The sequence below is a fragment of the Nycticebus coucang genome, unplaced genomic scaffold, assembly GCF_027406575.1.
Source record: "Nycticebus coucang isolate mNycCou1 unplaced genomic scaffold, mNycCou1.pri scaffold_43, whole genome shotgun sequence".
NCBI lineage: Eukaryota > Metazoa > Chordata > Mammalia > Primates > Lorisidae > Nycticebus > Nycticebus coucang.
In genome coordinates this window covers 1,293,932-1,311,926 of record NW_026515577.1, presented here as the reverse complement: position 1 = coordinate 1,311,926, position 17,995 = coordinate 1,293,932, and the positions used below count along the sequence as shown (strand labels likewise).

At 40.2% G+C, this 17,995-nt stretch overlaps 1 pseudogene; it reads right to left on the bottom strand.

Moving 5' to 3' along the window:
* Nucleotides 1-720: 720 nt before the first annotated feature.
* Nucleotides 721-828, bottom strand: LOC128579287 (uncharacterized; annotated as a pseudogene).
* Between the last annotated feature and the right edge of the window lie 17,167 nt (nucleotides 829-17,995).

Genomic DNA, 17,995 nt, shown 5'->3' with positions numbered 1-17,995 from the left:
CTCACTGAGCCACAGGCGCTGCCCCATATAAAACCTTTCAGGCAAAGCCTGGCCAACACTCAGCTGGTAAGTGCTATTAATTATACAGTCTGAAGAGTTCGTAATAGCAATTTTGGGAGAAAGGGACAATAGCAGGCATTATTATAAAATTAAACACTGTCACAGTTCTCTAAACACCCTGGAATCAGTATCAGGTGAAATATTTTAACTATAACAAGGACTCCTATTTTATCAATAGCCAGACTCTGGTTAAGGGGAATTTGACACTGTTTTCAGCCCAAGATAAATAGGACGCAGACCCAGGGGTTTTAGACCCCGCTGTAGGATCCACCCTCCCCCACAGTTCTCCTCTTTGGTGAAGTTGAAGATAATTCACAGGGTGTAAAAATCTTCCTTTAAATACAAAAATTTAAGATTGGAGGACATTTTAGAGATAAGTCGTTTCAGCTACTGTAGACAACTTGTCATCTGTAGACGTGTGGAATAAACTCAGGAAAGAGGGAAAGTGTGGTGAATGAACTTCGGTTATATAAAAGCTGTGGTGTCACAGGACAGTGACGAAGGTGGGGTGGGGGGAGACAGAGGGAGAATCAAGACAGTCTCAGGGGTTTCAGTGGGTTCAGTGGTGGCATTTCACTGGGGCAGATTTCAGAACAAATTGAGACTCCTTTACATTGAATAACTTTTCTTTTTAAAACTTTTTCCCCTTTTTTAATGAAACACTGGAGGAAAGTTGGGTGGCATTTGCAGGTACAGGGCCGACCTGGCCTGCCAGCCTCTCCAAGATGCTCTTGCAGGTGGTTGGAGATTCCATGTGAAATAATTATGTTTTAATAGACATATAATAATTCCACATATTTATGGGCAGAGTGTGATGTTACAATAGATGCATACATGGTGTAGTAATCAAATCAGGGTTTTGAGCATGCCCATCACCTCATACATTTACATTTATTTGTGGTAAGAACATTTGAAAGCCCCTCTTGTAGCCATTTGGGAATGTGCAGTACAATGGTGTTAAACGCGGTTACTCTTCTATGAGGTAAAACCCCAGAACTTACCTTCCCATCTACGTGGCCCTTTATACCCAATTGACCTATGTCTTCCCATCTGCCCTCCCCTCTACCCTCCCTGGGCTCTGGTAACCAGCTTTCTATGAGATCAATTCTTTAGACTTGATGTCAAAGAGGACATCATGGGCTAAGCCTCTAGCCCAGTGTTCTTCAACCTGTTTAATCTTGTAGCATGCTTGAACCTGTATTAAACTTCCATAGTACACTTAAATTATGTCAGTCAAAGAAAGAATAAAACAACAAATATACTTACCGTGTTTTAAACTTCTTTTGAAAACAATTTAATTAATGATTTTCAAAAATTTTGAGGCACACCTAAGATCCTCCTAGGACACAATATGATTGCAAGAGGGACTTTACCTAACAATTGCAATCAGTGTAACCTGGCTTATTGTACCCTCAATGAATCCCTAACAATAAAAAGTTAAAAAAAAAAAAATCATTGCTCTAGTAGGTATTTGACTGATAGTTCCTTAAAAAGACTTTTAGCATTAGTAAGAAAGTGTGGGTGATTATATATTGGTTTCATAATAGTACTGAGTACATTGGACACTTTTTCTTCATTCTTTTTTTTTAATTAACATAGCTTTCACTTAATTTGCTTAATCACAGTGTTAAGACATTTGTGTTCAATACTTGATAGATTTGACTTGTACCCTTGCAATATGCTCCACAGGTGTGGTTCCACCTTTAACCCTCCCTCTATTGAACCTCCCCCTCCCTTCCCCTCTCCCTCCCCTTCCCTTCTTCATCCTGGGCTACAGTTGTGATTCATCTCTCATATGAAAGTGTGAGTGATTATAAATTGATTTTATAGTAGTACTGAGTACATTCTTTTTTTTTTTTTCCATTCCTGAAATACTTTACTAAGAAGAATATTTTTATGGGTTTATAATGTGCTGATTTTATATACAATTTGGATGTTGGAACATATTCTTCTTATTAAAGTATCTCAAGAATGAGATACTTAACAAAGTAGCTCAAGAATGGGATACTTTAATTAGAAGAATATGTTCCAGCTCCATCCATGTAGACATAAAAGAGGTAAAGTCTCCATCTTTTTTTATGGCTGCGTAATATCCAAATTTGTATATAAAATCAGCACATCGTACACCATAAATGCATTAATGTACACAGTTATGATTTAATAAAAAAAGAAAAAAACTTAAAAAAATTATTATTTGGAAACCTTAAATAGTTTCAAATATTTAAAAAATGTCTCACCCAGTGGAGCGTTCAAATAAACCAGCAATTTTGGAGGATACGGACAGGTCAAAGGGAAAAGCGGAGGAGCTCTGCAACGGACACGGGCTGTTGAAAGGGAAAATAGGTACAGACTTGCTTTGGACTTTACTACATGTGCATGTTACAGAGAGCTAACGGGTAAAATGAGAATAATATTTCTTTCTATTGTTGTACGAATGTAAGTTGGAACATTGCATTTAGTTTCCACTTATTTATCTCAAAACCTGAGAATTGCTCCTGCCTTTTTCTCGGGGTTGCTGCTGCACACTCTTCCTGCAGGCCTTCCTCACCACTGCCTTCCTCACTCCTGTGAAAGCGGCAGCCGGTCGCAGAGACAGAGCTGTCTCTCATTCCATTCCTTTGGCAGCACTGCCTCTGGGGGACGCTCCTTCAGCAGGAGGAAGCTTCCCTCTGCCTCTGCTCCTGGGATGCCCTCACTATTCCTGCTTAATGTTTGTGTCTATTAATCCACTGGGCTTATAAAGTGTTAACAGTTTGATTCTATCATTTATTAGAGTGGTGTTGCTTCTGATCTCTGAGTTAGTTGTTCGGTGGTGCCATTCATATAAGAAAGGCAAGACGAATGCTTGTTATTCTTTATCTTATTCAGTATTTAAGATAATACATTGATTTATGCCATCCTCTTAGGATTATGTCCGCTTTGTATTGATAGTTTTTCCTTAGAGTCATGTTTTTGGAGGCATCACTTACAAATAGGAAACCTTATGCTTTTTAGGTGTTCAGGTTTATGAGTTCTGTCAAACATGTAGTCATGGAAACACCAGCACAGTCGAAACACAACATTTCTATCTAAGTAACAGTGTGGAGTGTCCTTTTTGTGCTTAAATTACCACCCGGATATGTTCTTTTGTAAAGTGTTTATTCAAATATTTCATCCATTTTATATTTGGGCTTTTTTCTTAATATTAATTTCTGAGAGTTTCTCATATGTTCTAGGCACAGGTATTTTCTAATTTAATGTGATTCTTCCATTTTCTCAGAAATGCAGAAATCAAAGACAAGACTTTTGAACTCACCCAATCATTCAAAGAGGCAGAAAAGAAGAGAAGAAAACCATTTTTTGTTAAGCTTCTAAGCTAAATGTGTTAAAATTGTTCAATATTGCTTTACTATATAGTTTGTAAGTCTTTACATTAGACTTAATTCTGGAAAAAAAGTGTTCTGACATAAACATAACTGGAATGGCCATAAAAGCACATCACAAGAAAAATACTGCAGCTGTGTTTTAGTTTTAAACACCAAATAGCTAAGACATTTGCATATCATTTTGGGGGGGGTCAATATAACAGTATCTAAGGTTAGGTTACATTCTTTCCATTTATTAGGTAGAGTTTGAGTTGTAGTTGAGTCCTTCACCCAGGAGGTGCCATATACCCTTACATTGTACCTGTTAGGTGGGAACTTACTGGCCCTTCCCCCTCCTCTTCTTGAATCTAATTGTGTTTGTCTCTTTCGGGGATTTTAGTTGTTCATCTACAAGTTTCAAATTAGTATTGAGTACATGGATGCTTGCTTTTCCATTCTTGAGATACTTTAATAAAGAGAATGCTCTTCAAATCCATACAGGTAAGTACAAAAGATATAAAGTCTCCATCTTTTTATGGCTGAATAGTATTCCTGGTATACATATTAATCTGTTGATGGCACTTGGGTTGTCGTCACATCTTTGTGATTGTGAATTGAGCTGCTATAAATATTTGGGTGCAAATGTCCTTGATTTTTAGACTTTCAATGTGCCTATTAATATGTTAAAATAATTTACAGTGTATAAAATTCACTCATAATCCAATTTTAGGACATTTCATTAATTGTATAATTTCTTGGAGTTTCTCTGACAAATTATCATAAGCTTGGCATCTTAAAACAGGAGAAATTTGTTTCCTCACAGTTCTGGAGGCCAAAAATCACATCAGTTTTCTTGGGCTCACTTCAAGGTATTGGCAGGCACAGTCTCTGGGACTTTCTTGGGGATGCTCCGTTTCCCGCCTTATCTGGGTTTGGTGGCTGCAGGCATTCCTTGGTTTATGGTGGCATCACTCCAGTATTCACAGCGAGAATCTAAAAATCTCTTTCTGCTCCATCTTCCCATCACCTTCTGTGTATCTGTGTGTGTGTGTGTGTGAAACCTCCCTTAGTCCACCTCTTATAGGAATATATGTAATGCATTCACAGCCCATCAGAATAACCCAGGATAACTTCCCCATTTCAAGGTCCTTAATTTAATCATATCTATTGCCATGTAAGGTGAAATTCACAGGCTCTGGAGATTTAGAAGTAGGTATGTTTTAGAGTGAGAGGCTTTCTTCAGCTCACTGCATCACCCTGCAAATAGATATCCTAACTGATGACAGTCACCCCTCCATTCCCATCCCCAGCCCTGGCAATCCCTGAACTACTGTCTGTGTCTGTACAGTAGTTAATATGTAATATGCAACAGACATTATGTTGACAATGTATCGGTCTCTGGGTTGCACTGTCCACATATTGTGTCTGAGAGCTTTTATATATTTAAATTGTTGGTTTGAGAGAAGCAACATTACTAGATTTTGAAATTACCATATGAAATACAGAATTATGACTTTTAATTGTGACTTCAGGCTCTTGTCTTCTATATGATTGCATGTAATTCTGTGTGTATATATATTTTTTGCATTTTCACTTAAAATGCCAATCTATAGCAATATCAAAGAAATTTCAACCACCGTGGAAGCTTAGTATCTTTAATCATGCAGGCAAAAGACTTCCAAATTTTCCCCACAAGACCAACAAACAACAAAAATCCTTCAGAAGCGTTCAAGACAAACAAATATATTACATACAGTGTTCCTTTATAATTTGTCCAGACTTATTCATTTCCAGTAAAATAATCCATTCCTAAGAGACATAATTTAGTGAATAATGCATAAATTCTTAGTGCTAATTAATGAGTAAAATCATCTTACACAATACTCCTTGCTATCATGTTTTTGTTGATTTTCATATGTACAATTTCGTCTTCCCAGAGTTTTGCTATCTAGGAACTAGAGGGCAGGATTTATATCTTATTGCTCATTTTCGGTAACTATGTATTTGTCCACAGTATACCAAGAAAAAACAGATATCTGAAAATATTTATGGAATTTCACATACTCTATATTGATGAAGGCATAGTGCTTGATTAAAATATGTTGATCATTGACAGAATGGTTATCAGGTAGAATTCAGAATTACAGACACACATCTGATTCTAACCATGTACATTTTTGTGTACTTAGTAAGCCCTGCTCATTTTAAAGTGCAGCCTTTTATTTAAAGGGGACCAGCTCCAGTTGAAGCGATCTCAATGTCCTGGGTTGCTAGGAGTGCAGAGTACCACAAACTACACCTGAAACAACAGAGATGGACGGCTCAAGTTCTGGAGCCAGACCTGGGGGAGCAAGGTGTCGTCAGGTCTGATGTTACTGAGGTTGAGAGAGAACCTGGCCACTCCCTCTGAGATTCTGGCAGTCCTCGCTGCTCACTGCCTTCTAGAAGCATCACCCCTTCTCTGCATTCCTGTCCACATGGTATCTCTTTGTGTACTGTGTCCAGATCATATCAGATCAGGGCCCACCCTACTCCAGTATAACTTCAGCTTAACTACTTATCTCTGTAAAGATAATAAGGTCATATTCGAAGTTGCTGGGTAATAGAGCTTCACCAGAAATTTTGGGAGATTCAGCACAATTCAACTCAGAGTAGCTGTGGACAAGGCAGTGCCTGCTTAGAAACTGACTTTGTGACTGTCAAATGCAATCGGTGGATCCTGAGGAATCAACTCTACCTGGCAGAGCATTCCTGAGGGGTGCCAGCACCACAGTGACAGGTACAGCATCTGACCCCCGGCCAGCACCACAGCGACAGGTGCAGCGTCAGAACCCTGGTCTGCACCACAGCGACAGGTGCAGCGTCAGAACCCTGGTCTGCACCACAGCGACAGGTGCAGCATCAGACCCCTGGTCTGCACTACAGTGACAGGTGCAGCATCAGACCCCTGGTCTGCACTACAGTGACAGGTGCAGCATCAGACCCCTGGTCTGCACTACAGTGACAGGTGCAGCATCAGACCCCTGGTCTGCACTACAGTGACAGGTGCAGTGTCAGACCCCCGGCCCACGCCACAGCTACAGGTGCAGCGTCAGACCCTCCTTACCAAGGTCTGTACATTCATTAAAAAGCCCTTGGAACTGCCACAGCTTACCACTCTGAGGAATTCACTTAGGTTCTATCACTTCACTCCAGGCTTCCTTCCTAGATACACAAAGTGCTAAGTGCAATAATACTCCCCAATTTCCTGTAAGCTCAGCTTGTGCTTGACACGACTATTGAGAAATTCTATAGGTGTCACTTCCATTTGGCATTTTGAATTGCATTTCACAATTACATGCTTGAAAACCCCAGGTACGAAAAGTTGCTTTGTGGAAATGAAATTATAATGCCATAGTAAATCTCTAATTATGGGAAAATGTGCTATTTTTATCACCATCTGGTTTTATGAACTTTTGAATACACTCTGTCTAAAATTTTATGGTAATGCCATTTGCATTGTGAGCCCTTTTGTGCCAACCTTATTGTAGAATGAAAAAAGTATGTGAAAATACATGATCTATAAAAAATCTTTGACATAGGTATAACTCTTAGCTCACACTACTGCTCCAATTCTGGCTAAAGAAACTCAAAACTTAAACACATGATAGTGATAATTCAACCAGCTACCCAGAGCTGAGTCTATTCAGGCAATAGCTCAATGAAAACAGAGGTTTTCAATAAAACTAATTAACCTTTAACCAGTAATGGCACTTTGGGGAAATAGTACATGAATCTCTGTAACATTTTTTTCCTGCTGTAAACTCCATGTGATTTTCAAACTTAATAAATTAAACTAATTTTATATGTGACTGGATAAAGATAAAGACGTGAATCTGGTTAGAATTTCAAGGGTTGTAAAGGGAGGGGAAAAAAACAATTATTCATTTAAGATCAGGTGCATAGGCCAGCATTCTCACAGTAAATATCTTTCTGGTTTTTCATTCATTTTCATTGAAATAAATGCACCAGACATTGCCAAGTGCAAGAAATAAAAATATCTGGCTTGGAGAATCCTAGGCCAAAGGCAGGAAAATAAACATTAATTCATTTAAACTTTAGTCTATCTCTTTCATATCATGTTTCTAGCCTAAGTCAACTCCTCAAAATCCCCAACTAGATTGCTGGCTGACCCAACTAGAAGCTGGCTCAGAAATGTACTTGTTTATTTTATCTTTCATAACTAAATACCCCTAGCATGGGGTAACTAAATAAGCCTTTAGCATGGGGTAACTATGAGCTCTGCCTAACAGTGATAGCCAAAACTTTTTCTTTAACAGGCAAAAATAAGAATGTAAGGTAAATATTATTTGTAGAAATTTAAATAAGTATTATGATGTGTGATGCAATGGAATTAAAAAGTATCTACTCTGCCTTCATATAGTAAGTGTGTTTCATCAGGACTTCAAAATCTTTCTATCACTTTTTATGCGGTCTGACTCTCCCAAACATCCAGAACTTAAGGCCATTCCTTGTTGACTGATAGCCACTGATGTGATCACATGCAGCCCAAGGCAGCTATGAAGCAGGTGTAACACCTACCTCTCCCACCTGCCATAGTCTAAGGAATGATGCCGAGGACCTGGGGCTCAAAGGAATAGTGGAGGCACAAGATGAAAACCATAACCCCCGTGTCACTGTGTGCGGTGAAGCCACACACCGCACAGCACCCCTAGGGAGTTTTCAGCCTGTCTTTGGTCCTCTCACCTGCACCCCTTTCCTGAGAGCTCCCCCTTGTTGTCAGCAAGGCCCAAAAGGCAGCACCCCAAATCCTTTTCCCCATATGTCTCCAGCCTAGAATTTGCCACAGATAGGAATTCAGTTATAGCTCTATTCCTGGAGAGACACCAGGGTGACAGCTTCCCCTGGTAGAGGGGTCACCCACTTTGCTGCCCTCGAGGGAGCAGTGGGAGCCGCCCAGGAAAAAATAAGTACTGAGGGGCATCCCGCATCAGAGCCTCGGGCTGAGATAGCCAGGGGAAGCTTCCCTAATGTTTATGGCAGATTTTCTGATCTTTAGCAATTACATAAGATCTAAATTCTTAATAAAATTCTTCATACCTGCAGTGCTTAGCGTGGGATCTGTTAGCCTTACTGAACACTGCAAATCATGAAGAAAGTTTTACGTGTCTAGTCACTGAAATGTGAGATGTATTGATATGTGCTCATTCTTACAAGACATGCTTTTGTCGCTGTGCTCTCTCTATTTCAAAAACACAGCCTTCATGAGAATGTTATTAGACTTTAGCTCTAAGCCTTGCTCTTGCCGTACTAATCTATATCATTTATGGAAAGTCTAAATTGCCATTTCACAGATACAATGTCAGTTCTGGAAACACACAGGTCCACTCATCATGCTTAGTTTATAATCTCTTTCCATTTTTGAATGCTAAGGAGATAAAACATTATCCTAATCCTTAGCACGTGTGTGGAATTGCTCTGTATATCAGTATAAACTAATTTAAGGGAATTGTCTATTTAATTTTCACAACATTCCTTTGTGGTAGGCAAGAATTAAGGAAGAAGATAGTTGTTGATGAATTTTTCTCAAATTTTAATTTCTCGTTTATGTAGCTGGAAATGAGCAGTAGCCGCATAAACCAATGCACTTATAAAAATAATAGTTTCTAGGAAACAAAGAAACCTATGTTTCAGATATGTTGGCAAATACACAAATACCTGGGTTTCAGGTTTGAGTATCTGAGAGAGACAGGGCTGCATAGCGACGCAATATAAGGGAATCGAGTCCAAACACTTTCAAAATCAATCACAGAATTATGTAAGCGGTTGAGCACAAAATTAATATAAGACTCAATAGCTTAAGTAAACAAAGCAACAGTTAGTAAAATATAACGGCATAAGATACACACTGATAAAATAATTCAATATAAATTGTACAAGGCCTGTATACGATGTAGAAGAATAAAACTTTAAAATGAGGGACATGGCGGAAGGTTAGTGGAAATGAGTGTCACACTGCTGGATTGAAAATTACAAACTTTATCAAGAACACTGTTAAGAAGTCAATTTTTACAGTGCGTTCTCTACACAGTATTCAATGGACATCCCACGATGTTCAGTAAATGTGTAAGCAACACTGTTTTTGCATCTACCAAGAGGATTATAGAATTCTTTGGAGAAATAAGCATGCAGGAAGATGTAGGATACGTGTAAAAAGGAAGATGGATGAAGTTGAACTAATTCTCCTATATTATCAAAGCCATAACAGAAAGTAATACTCATTTAAATCTGTGACCCTGAGGCCTGGGAGACTGAGCATCAGTGGAACAGGTCCAAGGGCAAGGCGGGCAAGGGGAAGCCTGCGGCGAGGTCTCCCTGCAGGAGCACTGCACTCAACACTACCCCCTCAAGCAAGCCCCTTCAGAATGACCAAAACTCAGGAGCGCGGTCACACTACCTGATTTAAGATGACGTCAAGGACAGAGGCACTGTCGAAGGCAGAAACGGTAATCCTAGGACATCCTCCCCTGCAACTGCATAGAGAGAAAAGTTGTGTGCTGGGGGTGGGAGGAAAAGATAGAAGTGACTGTGGGACTTTGCATAGAGACTCGGGGCTTTTCTGGGACAGGGAAACACAGCACAGGGTAGAATTCCTGTGGTGCCCATGGAGAGAGCATTTTGAACAGCTTGGCCACAGGGACATTCTCTATCCTGAATCTTAAATTCCAGATAGTCCCACCACAAGCACACAAATTGCAGCCTGAAGTTTGGACTAAGTTTGTGGGCAGTCAGGCCACAAAAGCCATAGTCCCTGGGAAATTCCTGAACTTGACTGGATCAGAGTCAGCGGATTTGGTGTGCACATGACCCCATGAGATACAAGCACTGGCAGCAAAGCCAGTGCCCGTGTCACCCGGTCCCCAATGCCAGGAAGGACAGTTCGGGGACAGTCTTCCTCCACCAGGTGAAAGGAAAGGAAAGAATTCAGAAGATATTGCTTTGGAGCTTGGGTACCAGCTCAAAAATAGTGAAAATAAAGTACGAAGCAATTCGTAAAGCTGCTGAGGCCAGGCCTTAGTTCCTGGATGGCATTTCTGGACCCACCATGGGTCAGAAGGAAACATTCTGTCCTGAAGGGAAGAAACTAGTCGTGGTAGGATTCACCACCTGCTGACTAAAGAGCTTTGGGCTTTGAATAAATATCAGAGGTTTCCAGGCAACAGAACCCATGGGCTTTGGATGGGAAAGGGTTGGCTGCAGGTGCGTCCTGGCACTGGTGGCTGTGAGGGAGGGAGGGCCCCACATCATTCCAGCAGTACAGCAAGGGGAGCAAGGGAAGAGAGAAAGAGATTTTTCTTCTTAACCCAGGAAGTTCTCTGGTATCTTATCCAGTTCCACCAGGAAGGAACCAGGAGGTAACCATTAGGAATCTGCAAGAATCCCAGCATGTCTGGGGCCAGGACATAAGTAGTGCTGATACAGCATCAGGCACCAAAGACTTAGATCACAACACTCAGTTCCCTTTGACTGCCCGGAAAGCCTTCTCATGAAGGATAGGTTCAGACAAGCCCGACTGTGAAGATTAAAATTAAATATTTGATTCTTTAATGCCCAGATATTGATGGGCACCCACAAACTTCCCGGTCATCCAGGAAAACGTGATATCAAACAAACTCAATAAGGCACCAATGACAGAACGTGGAGTGGTGGAGAAATGGGATATTTCAGAAAAAATTCAAAATAGCAGTCAGTCCTAAAGAAGCTCAATAGACTTCAAGATGCATAGAAGGAGTTTGGGAGCCTATCAGAGAAACTTTAACCAAGACATTGAAAGAAAAAAAATCAAGCCGTCATTCTAGAGCTGAGGATTCGATTGAGAAACTGAGAAGTGAATCCGTCTCTCAAGAGCAGAACTGATCATGCAGAAGAAAGAATTAGTGACCTTAAACACAGGCTGTTTGAAAATACCCCGTCAGAAGAAGAAGAAAAAAAAAAGAATAAAAAGGAATGGAGTACGCATGGAAGCTTTTAGAAAAGAATATGGTGCAATTAAAAATAATCTTGAAATGGGAAAAGGTTTTTAAATTTTTAATAAGAAGCCTTCTGGGAGAAGACAGATGGATTTCCCATGCTAAAACAATGCACACAAGAAACAAAAATAAAATGATAAAAAAGTCAAAAACAAGCAATTGAGGAAGTATGCCTGAATTCCAGGCAATGAGGGGGGAGTGATGTTTCATTAATTTATTTCATCCTTACAGAGACAAAGAAGCAAAAAGTGTCCAGGGCACAGAGCATGCGTGTGAAGATCTCAGGTTTGTAGCGTCGGGACCACAAATGTGACTGGAGGTCTTGACTGATGCACACAAGACCAAAAGGAGGTGGCAGGACTGGGGCGAGTGGTTCTGCACCAGCGGCTGAGAATTCCCCACCATAATCAGTGTTAAAGAAACTGCCAGTGGTAATTCTCCTGTTTAATTTATAATAAACCTATGTAACTTGTGGAAGGACAGCTGGAAACCTCTGCCCAGTGGCCAGCCCATCCCATGTGCGAATCCTTGTGTGGGACTTTATTGTGGCCTACACAGCACTTCTGAGAAGGTGGACTGGCGGGAGTGTCCCCTCTGTCACCCCCAGACCCTTGTCGACATCCCTCACTGACACATGTTCAGCCTGCCTTGCTTCAAGGTGACTGTTCCATTTCACTCTCTCCTGTTCCCCTTCCAGGTGGCAGTATCTGCAGCTTGTACCTAACAAGTAAATTCCGAGGCTCCTTCTATTCTTCCAGTCCCCCTGAAGGAACTTTGTCCTTGATGATCTCTGAAAAAACACTTTAAACTGTTTAGCTGTCATGTCAAGTATGATCAAGTCCGATGAAGTTTTGTTCATGAATGCAATTAAACTGTGCATTTCAAAAACATGATTGCACATGAAAAACCAACTTCTCACCAACTGAGAAAAAAAAGCCAAACGAAACACATGCTGCTAATCTCATTGTCCCCAAATAAAGCCACATCTTTGTCTTCACTTAAGGGTCTTCTAGTTGGCCCAGGTCATGCACGCCAACAGGTGGCATGGCGAGACGAGGAGCTCTGGATGCTGAGAAGTCCAGCCACTGCCGTTGCTCAGTTCCGAGGGATAATGGCATAATTTCATAATAATCGTTACTTGTTATTAATGTATTGCCCCACCAGGATTTTACCTCTATAATGTGTAATATAACTGTTAAAATGGCAGTATACCATCCTTCATTAGACTATAATAACTAAAGTGCTCTTACTACACTTCAGGGCTGATGTTCTGCATTAATAATGACTGGATATTAACACGGGAGCAGCATTATGGAGCCAGCGCTCCATCTGTCCAGAGTGGCAAGGAAGCTGCAGCTTCCTAATGAGGCGGGATGGTGACTGAATAGCAATTGTTTTGGCATCACATGGATCTTCTGTGCCCTCCACTTTCCCTCTAATCGTGACACAAATTCAGAGACACTGTACGAAAAAGTAAGGAAACAGAAAAACCATCAGCTCCGAGCAATGCGAGAAATGCGACTAGCTGCATTTTTGAGATAAACTAACATATTTTGATATGTTGATTAATGTGGCAATAATGATGGCCCTAAATAATATATGGAGATAGTCAGATGTGGTGTCAGTTCTCAGTGAAGAGCTGGGAACATTCTAGGGGAAATTTCTATCTGTAACCACCATGTTTTTTCAGCCAACAGGAAATGATTAGATCCTAGTGAATGATTAGGTAGTGTAAACATAATGATTGAGAAGATTATGTGGGCATCAAGAAGAAAAAGTCTATATCCAAAAATATGATATGGTTTTTACAGGATTGTATTTTGTTTTACTATTGGAAATTAAAAAAATTGATATTAATATGCATATAACAGCAAGCAATGTCCTAAATGATAAACTTTTAGAGATCTGAAAATGGGTCAGCAACTCCCTTGATGTTTTCCAATGATCTGTTAGAGTCCACCATAGTGGACCCTGGCACAGAGAGGTACCACAGGGGGTCAGCCACGCCAAACGCTCGCCTCGGCCTGTGTCTATCTTGACACACACCTATCCAGCCTGCTATGGGCCTGGTACAAGCGTAGCTAATTCTTAGGGTGTTGTGAAGGTGTGTCAAGCTTTCTGCGGAGTAGCATAAAAATGATCCTTTGGAAATTCAGAATTATTTTGGCGTTTATAAATTGCTCAAATTTGGAGAAAGTAAGTATTGGAAAATACCAAAACAAACAAACAAACGAATAAACAAACGAACAAAAAAAAAAAACCTGAGATAATTTTGGCTCAATTTAGCAACTGTCAAACAACATTCTTGGCAACTGAGTTTGGTTAGCTGCTTTTCCCTGAACAACACAGCTGGTGACTGGCCCAGACCTGAGTCTATAGGAACAAATCACTCGTGATTGTGCCAATGCCTTGCGCAGTTTTCAAGGTTGGCAAAGTCATGGACGTGTGAGAATGAGGACAATGGGAGGGCGTGGCTGGAGGAGCCTGTCTTGGCTGAACTAGAGGCCATCCATTAGCCCTGCCAAGGCCAGCCGGGGGAGAGCCAGGCACAAGAGCTACTAACAGATGTAAGTATGGAATTGCATCACCATTTAACAAGCCATCTGTTTTTTTATTTTTGTTTTTTTGGCCGGGGCTGGGTTTGAACCCACCACCTCTGGCATATGGGACCGGCGCCTTACTCCATGAATCACAGGCACCGCCCAAGCCATCCGTTTTGAATGCCTTCCTACTCTGTTGCCTACTGGGTGTGCATACAAGGTGAGCACTCAGCAGCATGCATAAAAATGTTGGTCCTGATTTGCATTTCTCTGATGATTAAAGATGATGAGCATTTTTTCATATGTCTGAAGGCCGCGCTCCTGTCTTCTTCAGAGAAGTTACTCTTCAAGTCCCTTGCCCAGCCTGCGAGAGAAATGCAAATCAAAACTACTTTGAGATATCATCTAACTCCAGTGAGAATAGCCTATTCCACAAAATCCCAAGACCAGAGATGTTGGCGTGGATGTGGAGAAAAGGGAACACTTTTGCACTGCTGGTGGGAATGCAAATTAATACATTCCTTTTGGAAAGATATATGGAGAACACTTAGAGATCTAAAAATAGACCTGCCATTCAATCCTGTAATTCCTCTACTGGGCATATACCCAGAAGACCAAAAATCAAATCATAATAAAGATATTTGTACCAGAATGCTTATTGCAGCCCTATTCATAATTGCTAAGTCATGGAATAAGCCAAGTGCCCATCGATCCACGAATGGATTAATAAATTGTGGTATATGTACACCATGGAATATTATGCAGCCTTAAAGAAAGATGGAGACTATACCTCTTTCATGTTTACATGGATGGAGCTGGAACATATTCTTCTTAGTAAAGTGTCTCAAGAATGGAAGAAAAAGTACCCAATGTATTCACCCTTATTATGAAACTAATGTAGGACCTTCACATGAAAGCTATAACCCAGTTACAACCTAAGAATAGGGAGAAGGGGGAAAGGGAGGGGAGGTAAGTGGAGGGAGGGGAATTAATGGGATTACACCTGCAGTGCATCTTACAAGGGTGTATGTGAATCTTAGTAAATGTGGAATGTAAAGGTCTTAGCAAAATAACTAAGAAAGTGCCAGGAAGGCTATATTAACTAGTGTGATGAAAATGTGTCAAACGGTCTATGAACCAAGTGTATGGTGCCCCATGATCGTACTAATGTACACAGCTATGATTTAATAAATAAGTAAATAAATAATAAAAAAAAAATGTTGGTCCTGGAGAATGTTCAGGAAACTAAACAACAAAACAGAGAGAACCAGGTACCATACCTGGGGCAGCCGTTGAGTCCCTGTGACACTCTAGATGGGGGCGATACATTCTTTTCAACTTCCACCCTCTCAGCCTATTCAGTGAATTAAAATTATCAAGAAGGGGCTGAGTATCCCAGCTAAATATTCTTCATTAATTCAATTTTGTATGAGAGAACTCCATTCTCAGTAGTGAAAGCGAGTCCCCAGGAGAAACAATTCTGACTTTTATTCTGCTTGAATAGATTATTTATTTACCCTAGACGAATATCTTTTGGGATAGAACATGAAATTAATAGGACATTCTAAGCATCATTCTTTTAGCAAAGTCAAAAGTACAAAGAAGATTTTACACATTTGGCCGCATATTGAATTTGATTAGGCATTGATGCCCTTGGTTGCTTATGCATAAATGTTCTCTAGGTCGAAATTATCACACTAAAGGTAAATCACCTAATTTGATTCCACTCAAAGGGGTATACTGTCTACTGTTATATTGACTAGGATTTGGTTTTACAAGGTGAAATAAAAGTAACATTCAGAGTTTTATTATTATCCTTCTTGGGTTTTATTGCACTGTACATTTATTTATTTTGTCTCCAAAATTACATCCAACAGGAACAAGACCTTGCTGAGCCGTAGCGAGATAAAATGCAGTGTTGCCACACAGAGTCCGTTATGCTGGATTCTTCTCGGTGGCTGACCCACTTTTCCAGGCTTAACTTTATTTTTAGTGTTGTTTATGTTTACAAAAAAATTACTAAGGAAATACAGAGAGTTTCCATATATCCTGATTTTAGTTCTCCTTATTACTTACCTCGGTATGGTATATTTGCTACAATTAATGGAATAATATTGGTACCTTGTTACAAACCCAAAGTCTATTCTTTACTTTGTCTTCCTCAGTTTTTACCTAATGTCCTTTTTTTGTTGTAGGATTTCACCTGGGATAACGTGTTACATTTGCTACTCAGGGTCCCCTTGGCTTTGACAGTTTCTCAGACCTCCCTTGTTTTTGATCAGTTTTGAGGAGTGCAGGTCAGGAGTTTTGTCTGATACTTTGCTCACAATTAGACAGAAGTAAGGTGCCAGTCTCTCACACCCTCTTAAGGGTGCAGACGATCAACACGACTGTCTGCTGTTGATATTCACAGTTGTTGGCCGCTGTGTGTCCACCCAGTTTCTTTGCTGTAAAGTTCACCCTTTTCCCCCTTTCCAAAGTGTGCTGTTATGAAGGAAGAAACCACAGGCAGCCCAATGTGAGCAATGGGGGTTATGTGTGACCTTGTTGACGGTAGAGTATCTACATAAATTATTTGAAATTCTTCTGCATGAAAAGACAAAAAGAAATATTCGTCTCTTCCCCCTTTAATTTTGTACAATTTTTTATATCAGTGGAGACATAGAGACATTTATTTTTTACTTGGGTTATAAGCCAACATTTTCCAGTTGCTGCATCTTTGCCTATAGAGAATTCTTTCAGTGCCTCCTCTGCCTAGGACTCACTCTCCACCATCACCAGAGTGATCAGTGAGATCCTGGACTCAGAGCTGAGGGTACAGGGAAAGACGTGGGGGAAGTAGCTCAGCCTCCCTGGGTTCCATCCCAGGTACAGGCCTTAGCCACATGGTCAGGCCCAGTTTTCCGTGGGATGGCACTGGGACTTTGGGCTTAGCTTAGTAGGATAGCACTTGTCCCCTTACCAGGCCCGTCTTTTTGTGAGTCCATAACTCTGTACACCCTCTCCAAGTTACCTTGAAGAGAAGACAATACAATTTAGGAATTGAAGAGCTCCCTGACCAGGCAGCATCTGATTCCCACCCACAAAGCATTCACTCCTCACAGGAAGTACAAAGGGCAAAGATTAACTCGAGGATAAAAGAGTTTAAAAATCCAAATTTAAAACAAATACTTAGAGATGTTCTTAGCAATTGTACCTTCACAGAGTCCACAATCCATTTTGAACGAACCAAATCATTCTGCTTATTAATTTTCAAGATGCCTAAAGGATTGGGTTTATGCATTCATTTTAGTTTTATGTTTTTTCCTTGCTTTCTCAAGCCTCTACTTCATCTGAGTAAAATTCAAACTAGGAGAAGAAACAGGTCAAACGCCAAACAACATTCCTGAGGATTGTCCAAAGACTTGAGGCTGAAACTAAGTTCTACTAATTTGCCTAAATAGATTTTGGATTCAGTTTCTTTCTTTATTTTTTCCATAAAACAAAAGTCAGTGAAATCTGACATAATATCAAAAACACATTGCTCTCTCAGCCCCTTTTTATGTCCTTGTGGTCATTCAATTTTTCTGATCTTTTCACAAGTTCACTTAGTGTATTATAGAATAAATTCAAAAATGGGAAGTCTGAGTTAAATAGCAGACACCAGAAAAGCTAAGTAGTGTTAAGATCAGTTACAATGAAATGGACTTGCTTCCAACCTCACCTGGTGTGTCCAGTACCCTATTCATCAGCTGTGATTCACTAGTTCAGAAATTGCTTTGCTTGTATTACTTTTGTATCTATTGGTTACAGCAGCGCTAATATAGCAAGCATGAGAAGAAGTGCTGGATCTTGACATTTTTTAAATTTATGGTGTACTTTATAACAGGAGTCTGAATTCTGATTTAATTAATTATGTGAATAATATGAATGTGAAAATAATTTCCTGTTCTTGATGTACTAAGCTCAGGAGACAAATCTTAGCAAGAGAAATACATGAAATTAGGTCCACATTACTATTTTTGTAAGGCTGATTTAATTT